Here is an 11,436-nt window from a genome sequence, read left to right on the forward strand (position 1 = left end):
TGAGATTTACTCTTTAGATGTGAAGAAAATTGATGATTTGGAGCTCATTTGCAAGATCTTTCATTCTCTACGAAGGCCGGACTATGATTTGGTGCTCACAATTTTTTCTGAGAAAAAAATTAACACCTTGACGCCAAATCAAATCCTCAGCAAGGTGATCGCCCATGAGCTACGCCATGATATCAAGCCAAGAGCGCCACCTTCTTCACCAACACATAGCTCACTTGCATACAAGCAAGTTAAGAAGTTGAAGAAGATGGCCATCAAAAGTAACTCAAGTGAAGAGGAAGAAGAGGAGGAATGCCAAAACTCCTCAAATGATGAAAAAGAGCCAATAAACCCTAATCTCTACATGCAAGTCAAAAAGATAAACAAATATTTGCAAAAAATCAATTCGATGGGGTATATGGTCTTCCTCAAAGATGGTCCACAACATCAACTTATGAAGGTTGAGAAGAGATTCAAGAAGAAGAAAGAAAAGAAAGAGAAGAAGCCCAAACATGAGTCATTTTTGCCATTTTTGGTGAATGAGTTAGTGGTGGTGAAGAATCAAGCAAGAAATTCACCACCCGCACCAATATGGGATCATCATCAAACACTTGCCTTATGGACAAAGGTATGGAGAGCGATGTAAGTGTTGATTACTCCGATTCTCCTTCATATGATGAACTTCTTGAACTAGTTCATGAGCACCAAAAAGTCATAAAGAAATAATTAAATAAAATTGAAAACCTTAATGCCCTTAATGATCTTAATGCTATTTTCGCTACAAATTATAAAAATTTGTCATGCAAATTCAAATTGCTTAGTGAAGAGCATTAACAGCTCAAATTGAAAATTGAAAGCATTAATGACACTAATAGTGCTTCAACTTCTTGTTTTGATTTAATTGATAAATCTAATCTTTGCAATGAGAAATGCTTTGAGAATGTTGTTATAGAATCTTGTGATGATCTCATTGCCAAGGAGAATGATGAACTCAAGCAAGAAGTACAAAGGCTCATGAAGGACTTGACTAGATTAAAAGGCAAGAACATAGATCGCAATGTCCAACCTTCTCAAGATAACCGTGAAGACATGGTGAAGAAACTTGAGAAGGGGTCTACCGTGACTTGCTCAAAATGCCATCATAAAGGCCACAAGTCTAACAAGTGTTCTCAACCAAAGAAGAAACTTTCTGATGAGAAGAATAAGAAGAAACTCATAATCAAGAGTTCTCTCATCTACACCAAGCCCAACCGGAGGAACAAAAGCAATAGCACCACCTATATGATCAAGAAAAAAACCAATGGCAAGGTGGTTGCTCACAAAATTGGGAAGCAAGAAAGAAGTTGGAATCACTCCATTTGGGTGCCCAAAGATGTCATCATCAATATGAAGGGGCCTCAAATGGTGTGGGTTCCAAAGGAGACTTGAAGCTCAAGAATGACTTCGAGAGATTTCGAGGCTTGGCTACCTAGGAGATGAAGAATTCAAGTTAAAGAAGTCAAGCTCATATCTTGGACATTTATTGCCCAAGTCCCCCATAAGGTAATGGTAGCTAGATTTCAATTCAAAGCATCATGTAGCTCCATTGCTTTTGCTAGGTTGTTTGCATTTGAATCACCTAGTGTAACATATGGTGGGTTGTTTGTGTCATGCTAACCCATGAGTAACCTACATGGTTTGATAAGTATATACAACGCTACACAAGGTTATTGGTACATTGACTTCCTGAGGTATGTATTTTATTTTTGTACCATGAACACAAGCTATAGGGTAAACTTTCCATTGTTGTTATAAATAATGTGCATATATTTTATTAATGATTCAAATACTAAATGCACACATTTAGGGGGAGTTCATCCTATGGTTTGTGATTTTGAGACTAACATATCTACAAGCTTATCTTTTGTAGTCTCATATTGAGCCATGATCTATTGAACCAAAATTTCACATCTAAGTTCATAGACTATGAGCTCATGTATCATCTTGGTGTACCAAGTATTCTCCACTTCAAGGACTTTCAATTGATATTCAATTTCAATTGGTATCATGACAAGTCACTTTCAATTTGGTACATGCAAGGTAACACAACTCCCGGAGGTATGCATGGTTTATAACTCCTTCAATTGGTATTCTTGTAAATTTTTTTGTTATTTTAGGGCTACCTCCGTGCATGATATGATCTAAGCTTTCTCTTCAATGTCTAGTTGAGCACTTGATTTCCATATTATCATTTTTGTGCACACACTTTGTGGAAAGTTTAGCTCATGTTATGCAAGTTTCGTGATTTTGTGATCCACCCTAGTAATTGCTCAATTGATATCTTCATTGATATCATACAATTAGATCATGATTCATGAAACTAACTCCCTAGGCTACTAACTTTTCTTTTTGAGTTATTTTGGTTTGCCAAGCCTTTTTAGGTGATTTGATTCCAAAGGGGGAGAAGTTTGGATCAAAGCAAGGTGAAAATAAGTATCTTCCCAAGAAGGAGAAACTTTGATTCTAAAGGGGGAGTAAAATAAGATGAAGTAGCAAATACGGGGAAAAACAAAGGGGATGATGAATTTAGGGGGAGGCATGGTTAACCTTACCGACCGGTCCGGCCAAACCGGCGCGGTCCGATACCTGTATACCGGTCCGGTTTGGCCGGAAACCGGTCCAAACCGGTTGAATTCAAATTTGAATTCAAAAGCCGCAGTGCAACCAGTTAGAAACGGCTTACGGTAGGTTTGACCGGTTTACCGGCCGGTTTGGCCGGTTTACCGGTCGGTTTGACTGGTAACCGGCCAAATTCAATTTTTTTTCTTTTTTGGTTTAAATTCAAATGCCCGCAAAGTATACTAAATAAATATTTGTATAACATATTTTAGCCTAAATGAACCCTCAAACCCTCTTTTGTACTACTTTTACATTGTATTTGTATACTTTTGTATGCACGTTTTTTTGTTTAACTTCAAATCCCCGCAAACTATACTAAGTGAATGAATTTTTGAGAAAATTTGACACCATTAGATTCGTCGCACCTTGCAGTATTTTTAGGACTTTTTTTGGGAATTTTTCATTTTTTTGAATTCAAATTTAAATTTTGAATTTGGACCGGTTTGGTACCGGCCCAAATCGGAACCGGGCCGGACCGGTTTGACCGGTAACTGGTCAAACCGGACCGGGTCCCACCAGTTTGGTGAACCCTGGGGGGAGACCAAGTCAATATTGGATGATGGTAAGCATCCAAGCAAGTGTAAGCGGTTTAATTTGTTAATTTTTGCAAAATTTATATTTGCTTTGATTGTGTTGTCATCAATCACCAAAAAAGGGGAGATTGTAAGGAAAATAGCCTCATTAGGTCATTGTTTTGTGATTTTGGTGATTGGATAACAACGCAATCAATGGGACTAATGAGTTTGTCTAGTGAACATTAATAGATCCCAGAGATGAAGTAAAAGGGCAAGCAAAGCAAAACACGAAGAAAGAACTCAAAGAAAGATTGAAATGAATGAGTTCTGCAGAAACCAGTTACACCGAATGATCCGAAGCAGGGGCACCGGAGTATCCGGTTGCCATCGGATAAACTGACGCCTTAGCGTCAGTGCAATTTGCTGCACTGGAGGGAGAAAAGTCAAGTGGCACCGGATGATCTGACAGGGTCAAAATGAAGCGTCGGAGCAATCACCGGAGGATGTACCAGAGAGCATGTCAAGCGCACAGAAGCGAAGTCTTTAGCACCGAATGATCCGACAGGCACCGGAGTAACGCGTCGGAGCAATGACGTCAGCGCTCAGCAGAAGATTTCTTCGGCACCGGATGAACCGACGCACACCGGATGAACCAACGCCACCCCATCGGTCTATCCGGTGCCTCCTACGTCACGTGTCAGAAGACTCAACGGCTACGTCGAGTGACCGGATGGACCAGTGACATGCCGTCGGTCTATCCGACGCTACGCAGAAAAAGTTGGGTAACGGCTCCCCACTGCTCTTTTCACTTGGTGGCCTATATATATGTCATCCCCCGGCCATTTGAAGATTGCTGGAGCTCAGGAACATCACACCCACATCCAAGAACATCTCCAAGCCATCCAAGTGCTTAGTGATCATATCTTTAGTCCTTAGCACACTTTAGAGAGTGTTGTGAAAGGTTAGCTCTTTAGAGAGTGAGAAAGCAAGACTTTGTGCCCTTGTGTTGTGGTTCTTTAGTGAACCAAAAGAAGATTTCGGTACGCCGACCCCTTGGAGCACTGGAGGCTCGCCGGCACGTCATCGACCCTCCGACTTGGTGTAGAGTGGCAACGACATCCTTGTGCGGGGGACGTGGAGACCCCCCATCTTTTGTGGAGAAGCTCCTTAGTGGAACCCGGGATCAAGGTGACTGTGGTTGAGTCCGCGGAAGAGACTTGATTTCCGAGAAGCGTTACTCTTAGTGAGTGCTTCAACAACGTGGATGTACGTGTGCCTTTGTGGCTAACCGAACCACGGGATAAACACCCGCGTCAAAAGTTTGCTTCCTCCTATCCCGCTCTTTAAGCTTCCACATTTCATACTAGCAATCTTTGTGTGTCTTTACTTTCATAGAGTAGAATCTTGATAGGAAAGGCTATAGGTTGCTAAACTCTTTTGGGTTATGGGTTTCACACTAGAACAACTTTAGTTACACATATAGATAGCATGTTTTAGTTTAATACTGTGCATTTTGGTTGGAGCCATAGGTCTAGTTTTTAAGTTGACTAATTCACCCCCTCTTACTCTTAGGTTAGAGCACCCGATCCGGTCTTTCAAAAGTGACAAGTAGGTAAAAGTGTTTGGTGTAAAAAGTATTAGGATTTTGGTGGAAATATTTTTCTTCAATTAATTTCGTGGGTCTACACCCTCTTTCGTCAAACCTTTGGGTTGACAATTGGGACCTCCGTGAAGGGTACGGTGGGCTTAATCTTGGTAAGAAATGGTTTCAATTGTTTCAATTTTTATAGTATAGAAAAATAGATTAAAACTTTGGATGGTCAGGAATTTCCAAAAAATAATCTAGAGAGAGAAAAGGGTAAATGATCGTTGCTGTTGAGAGAAAAGGCTATTTGATTTTTGCCCCTAAAAGGTATTGCATCGGCTCCTATCGTTTGCAAATCACTTCTCTGCCTCTGCTGGCCTTGATATGTATGGCCTTTCATTAATGATGTGAAAGGGAGCCGCAAAAAAATGATGTGAAAGGTTGCACACAATACCATTTGATTGGAACATGAATAATACAGGGCTTCCATGCAGAGCTGATTTTTTTTTCGTTACAATAACAGCATGAAGCTCAGGCCGAGAGTGAAATTTTTTTTGGCGCCCGTGCCTAAGCACGCATTAAAAGGAGGAAAAAAGTATACAGCAGGTTCAAAGGAACTCGCGATGGCGAGCTCCTTTAACCAAGTCATGGTCCAAGCGATTAAGCTATTACATGCAACAAATTTTGCGACTTTAAGCTAAGAGCATCCGGGAAAAACTTCTGAAGATGCCTAAAACCTGCATAAGCCCAAGCCTTGCCTTCCTCAATTATCCTCAGTACCAAATCAGAAGCTAGCATGTTAGAATTTTGGAAGATGCGATTGTTCCTTTCTTTCCAATTTAGCCAGACAACTAACACGAGCAGAGTGTCGAAAGCTTTTCTTTCGTCCCCATGCACTTGCTTCCTTGACCACGACCACCAATTAGTAAACTCCAAATTGAGTTGACAACCTAGCGGCCAACCTAAGCCAGTTCCATCTGCCAAGTAAATTGGACCAAACCTCCCGGGCATAAACGCAGCCAACAAGAATGTGCGAGATGGTTTCAGAGAGCTGGAAACATGCACCGCAAGTGTCATCGTCCTGCAAGTTATGACGCTTCCGCCTTGCAGCTGTCCAACAACGATCGTGTAGCACAAGCCAAACAAAAAACTTGCAACGACCAGGCGCTTTTGTTTTCCTGAGCAGCTTGGCTCCAGGTATTGGATGCTGACCAATGAAGAAAGCTCTATAAGTTGAGGCTGTGGTGAAACAATGATCAGCAGTCCACTTCCAAATGAACCTATCCTCGGCATGATCGTTGATCGCTTGGTTCTCGACTAGGTTCCAGATTTGCAGGTACTTGACGATCACCTGGACAGTGAGAGCGCTAGTGATGTCCCTGACCCAAGCTCTATTCGACAAGCCTTCAGCCACAGTTCGCTGTCGTTGGGCTCTTGGGCGGACTGCAGCTAGCAAAGCGGGTGCAAGGTCTTTGATGTTGCGACATAACTTTTTGCAAATTAGGTGGCAAACTTCCTTACTGGTTCTGGTACCACTGCACAGTTCCATTATACCAAATTACCAACACAACATCGCCAAAAAGCAGCATATTTGACGAGTGCCGAACGCCTAGCTATGCCTGTGGAGAATTCTGTACTTTTTATGAAAATGATAATACTAGGGAGAAATCGAAATAAAGACAGGAAAAGTTCAGGATTCCATTTTGGTGTTTGAGAGATGAGCCACCCCACTTGTCACCCGTATCGTTTGGTTCCAGTTCTAGCTAATCTTCCTGGGGAGCCGATCGCCCTCCTTGCAGTTGCCACTACACTACTGTAGCACTGTGCTACGAGCTGTCCACATCGACCGCTGGCACGTTGCTAGCTTGCTATTGAGAAGGGGGCCTCACCCATGGGCCATGGCATGATGAAGCGAACACGCCATTCAAAATCATAGCTTTCGGGGAAAGTGATAGCTAGCTTGTTGCCGTTTACTTGCCTCGTTTTTTCCCCCACTGCGCAGAATTGCGACGTGCTCACGATCCGGATCTTTTGAAGACTGGAAGCGTGTGATTCAGTGGATGCCTCATCTGAAGCTTCCCTATATCTCCATGTTGCTGGCTCCTCACAATCATGGAGGGAATCAAATTGAGGGTGGCCTTTGGGCTTTGGCGACTCAATTAATGCCCTGAATAATTATAAGACCAACTATGATACAAAATTTGGTTGGGGCCTCGTACAAGTGCACCACTGGCAACAAATTTGAACAGCAAAATCAAAACGATGATCTGCAGATCAAATCGTTTCTTTGCATCATATTTGGTCGAAGGAAAGCAAGAGCTATAGTTCAGATCTTTCTTGCAGTCGATGGCAATCGACACCATCATCTTCGTAAAACTACAAGCGAATTACCCAACCAGAAAGGAAAGCAAGAAACAGTAACGGAGATGTGACGGGAACAGCCAAGAGCAACGCTGCTCCGCACCGTCAGGGCGCCGGCGCCTCCTTGCCGGCGGGGCCGTAGCGGCGCACGCGCTCGTCGATCCACCTGCGCATGTCGGCGAGCACACGGTCGCTGTTCTCGTCGGGCTCGCCCTGGATGAGAGAGTGGTGCATCCCCTCGTAGAGGATGAGCTCCTTGTCCTCGCTGCGCGCGCTCGTACAGCTTCCTGGACCCCTCCGGCGAGGTCACGCCGTCGTCCGTTCCGTGCACGGCGAGGAACGGCACCGTCACCTCGCCGAGGCTGTCTTGCAGCAGCTCTGTCACGCGGACCAGCTCCCACATCGTGCCCACCCGCGGTGCGCCGCGGTAGGCGCGCGGATTGGACGCGATGACCCGCAGCTTCTCGGGGTCCTTGATCTCCTTGCCCTTGCCCACCACCATCCTCTTGTCCGGGAGCACGGCCCAGGTGTCGGCGAGGCCGAAGAGGAGCCCATACAGGAAAAGGCGGAGGCGGGATGGGTACATGCCGTCGGGGATGATGAGGAGCGGCGGGGGAGTCTATTCCCCGCGTATGCGACGGGGGAGCAATCCATCACAGAACCTTCCGCCGCCGCTCCCCCGCCATCCCCCGCCTCCCCTTGGCTCTGGCGCCGCCCCCGGCGCCTCCGCCGCCGCCCTCCACCGTCGCCAACCCTAATCAAGCTCATCGCCATCGCGCCGCCAGCTTCTTCTTGCCCCCGCCGCCGGTGCCGCCCACCAGAGGTCCTACCCCGCCCGCCCGGAGGCGCTCCCGCGCCCTCCGCCGGTCAACCCCCCCCCCTCCCCCGCCCTCTCCTCTAGGTCCGGCGACTATGGAGCCCGCCCCACCCCCAGCAACCCGGAACCTAAAGCTCCGCCGCCTCCCACCACCACCCCGGCCGCCGACGGCCTCGCCGGCAGCTGCCCCGCCCACCTCCCACCCCTCGCTGGCCACCCCCTCCCCCACCCTAGCTCGCCGGCGGCGCCAACCACCATCGCGACCTCAAGGTTGAAGATGTACAATGCGCGGGGCCACCTGCAGTGAGCGCCGCCCTGCCTTCTGCGATAGCTTCAACTCCAGTAGCTCGCGCGATGAATAGCTTTTGCCGGAGTGGCGCCGAGAGCACGAGCCCCGTCCAGCGCGTGGCCGGCGGGGAGCGAAGGTACATGAGCAGCGTGGCGGCGCCGCCCATGGACTCGCCGAACAGGAATGCCGGGAGCGCGGCATACGCCCCGCTGGTGCGCACGGAGAGGAAGAAGGCGAGGGACGCGGCGGCGGCGGCCTCCATGTCGCCGAGGTACCCGCGGAGGCTGTCGGAGCGGCTCTGGCCGAGGAGGTCGGCGCAGAAGACGGCGTAGCCCCAGCGCGCGTAGCTGATGGCGATGGACTGGAAGAGCCAGGAGGAGTCGGAGCTGTAGCTGTGGGTCATGAAGACGGCGCCCTTGACGTCGCCGGAGAGCGGGTGGAAGGCGTGGGTGATGGCGGTCGTGCGGGGACTGGAAGTAGGACTCGGCGTGGCGGAGCCCCTGCGCGGCGTAGTACTCGTCGGGCTCCGGGGTGTCGCCCCAGAAATACTTGGTCGCCGGTGGCAGCTCCCCGGACGGAGCCATAGCCGGAGTGCGCTGGGAGAATTGTCTGAGCTCTGAACGCTGGCGGGATTGGAGGGCGCGGGAGGGGCTTTATACTACTCCCTCCATCCCAAAAGATTCAACTTTTGCTTCTAGGCAAACAATTTTGATCGGAACTACGCCAAACCCTTGGATTAGCCTGAACAAATATTAAAAAGAGATAGGAAGCGTACAGGACTACAGGGGATCTCTGAAGAGGGACCAGAAAGAGGTTAAAGGTTGAAAGGCCACGAAAGCCAACGACTACGACCCGAGGGCCACTCGAGGAGAGAAGAGGTTACAGAAGTTACACCAAGTTACAAAGGAAGTTTATCCCATCATCAATGCAAAGCCGAGCACGAGGGAACTTGCAGCTGTTGGACCACAGCCTGAGGTCATGAGTGCACAGTCGAAGAATGGTGGCATTGGACTTTAGTTCACCCCGGAAGATCTTGGCGTTCCTGTTATCGCCATAAATTAACAGGGTTAATTAATGGGCCGCAAGTGAGTTGGGCTTAATGCAGAAATTAAAGGAGGCTTACGAATCGGCTCCTGCGTGGGCGTTTGGGCCATCTGGGCCATGTACCTTTAGGTTTAAGTTCAGTTTGAGTTAGAGATAGAGTCCAATATGGACACGTTAGTTTAGATTATTTTCCAAGTCTCCGGACTATAAATATGTACCCTATGACATTCGGAAAGGAGAACGTCATCACGTCTCGCAACAACAATTCTCGGCGCACCGCCACTCCTAATCCTAGGGTTTCATCCAAGTAAGTGTCATGCTGCCCTGATCACTTCTTGTGATCAGGGTGATCAGGGCAGCATTGTTCTTACTTTTACCTTTGTATTACTCGTACTGAAGCGTTTTTTATGGCGAGTAGTGCTAGTTATCCTGGTATTCGTAGCATGACCTTTAGTAGATCTATCATGCTCTTGTTGTTTATCATCTACGAATATCACGTTATCTCTGCGTGATCACGTATTAATCTTATACTAATTGTCGTTGCATAGGGTTAGTCGCGTAGAGATAACACCCTGCTTCTTTTCTATCTAGTAGATCTAATCTGTTATGGTTTGTTCTTATATGTAATAATTGGCTTAATATCTGCTAGTTTAGGCCTTGCAAACAGGTTGGATGATCCGGCGATGTATTAGATGCTTTGCCTTGATCTTAACAGGGATTGATCCGGGAATCGGCTTTTGCTTATTTTTAGGCCTCTATTCTGGTTAAAGTTTGGTTATCTATTACGCTCGTTAGGCCTAACTACGTGTAGAATGTTTCGATCTAGCAGTGAAGCTTTTACCGTCGTGGATTAGATTAACTAGATCTAATTGAAGTAGTTTTTGCAGTTATTTGCTTTATCTATTAATATCCAGATATGCAGACCTGATCTGACACCGGGACTCGATCGGCTCTTTAAAGCCGATGCAAGAGTCATCCCGGGGAGCCGACCACGGCTCGGACTAATGTTTACACGTGTTTGTGCATGTAGGCAAATCGCCGAAAGCACGTTTGCACCTTTCTGATCGGGTATACATCAGGTGGCACACCCTGCATCTCCGAAAGCATCGGCGTGTGCCAGGATCTGGGGCCGTTGACCGAGGGACCGGTGCCTACCAGCGCCACGGCAGCCTCCCGGCTCTTCGTGTTGCCTGTCACTACTCGTCGGTGAGTTTTGACCGACAACACATTCTGGCACGCCCAGTGGGACCTTCATCAGCAACAACGTCCACCGCCGGGATGACTGGACCTCAGAACCAAGCGTCGGTTTCCGCCGACTACCAACCCTGTCACATATGAAGAGCTGACCCCCGAACACCAGTAGAAGTATGATGAGGTCAAAGCTCAGTTCGAAGCCGATCTCATCGGCTCTATCGAGAGGACCCGCAACCACGGCATCAGGTGGAAGGGGCTCTCACCCGAAGGCGCTCTTGACAACGTCGACCTGTCCGTACCGTAAGAGGAGCGCACCAGAGCCCTGCGCCAGGAGATGAACTACATGGTGGCTCACTTGCTTCATCGGCACTCAGAAAGCCTGGTGAACGAGCTCGAGCGTGTGGCACATCGCGTCGTCCTGGAGGTGATCAAGAACCAGTACTCCCCATCGGGACCAATCCTGGGGAGTCACAAGGGAGAAGCCCCACTTCAGTCTAGGCCGCCATTGCCATACTCGCTAACAACTCCAGGGCCGCAGAGTTCGCCGATCTACGTCGTCTACAAGATCGGCGGTGATCCCAGGGGGGGCCAGTTCCTGAGCGAGCCGCCTAAGGAGAGCCCCCACGGCTACATGTGCATGTACATACCTGACAACATCAACCCAACACGCACGGGACAGTTGGTGAGTACAGGAGCTTTAGGGACAGATGCGGAGAAACAAGCATGGCCAGCGAAGTACGCTACCGGGCCGAGTTCTGAGCCCTCGGCCCCAGGAGTTCTTAGTGTGGAGCAGATCAGCGCAATACTAAGGGACCAGTTCGGCATTCTGCCCAAGAGAAAGGTGATCGGCTATTCCAAGCCGTACCCAAGCGATTACGACTTGATCCCATTGCCACCCAAGTATCGGCTCCCAGAGTTCATCAAATTCAGCGGGTCAGAAGGGGCCAGCTCCATCGAGCATGTGAGCCGATACCTAACGCAGCTC

At 48.0% G+C, this 11,436-nt stretch overlaps 2 pseudogenes; both read right to left on the reverse strand.

Annotated features, from left to right (window-relative positions):
* Positions 1 to 6,892: 6,892 nt before the first annotated feature.
* LOC120653274 lies at positions 6,893 to 7,793 on the reverse strand (annotated as a pseudogene).
* LOC120655055 lies at positions 6,963 to 9,082 on the reverse strand (annotated as a pseudogene).
* Between the last annotated feature and the right edge of the window lie 2,354 nt (positions 9,083 to 11,436).

The sequence above is a fragment of the Panicum virgatum genome, chromosome 1N, assembly GCF_016808335.1.
Source record: "Panicum virgatum strain AP13 chromosome 1N, P.virgatum_v5, whole genome shotgun sequence".
NCBI classification, from domain to species: Eukaryota; Viridiplantae; Streptophyta; class Magnoliopsida; order Poales; family Poaceae; genus Panicum; species Panicum virgatum.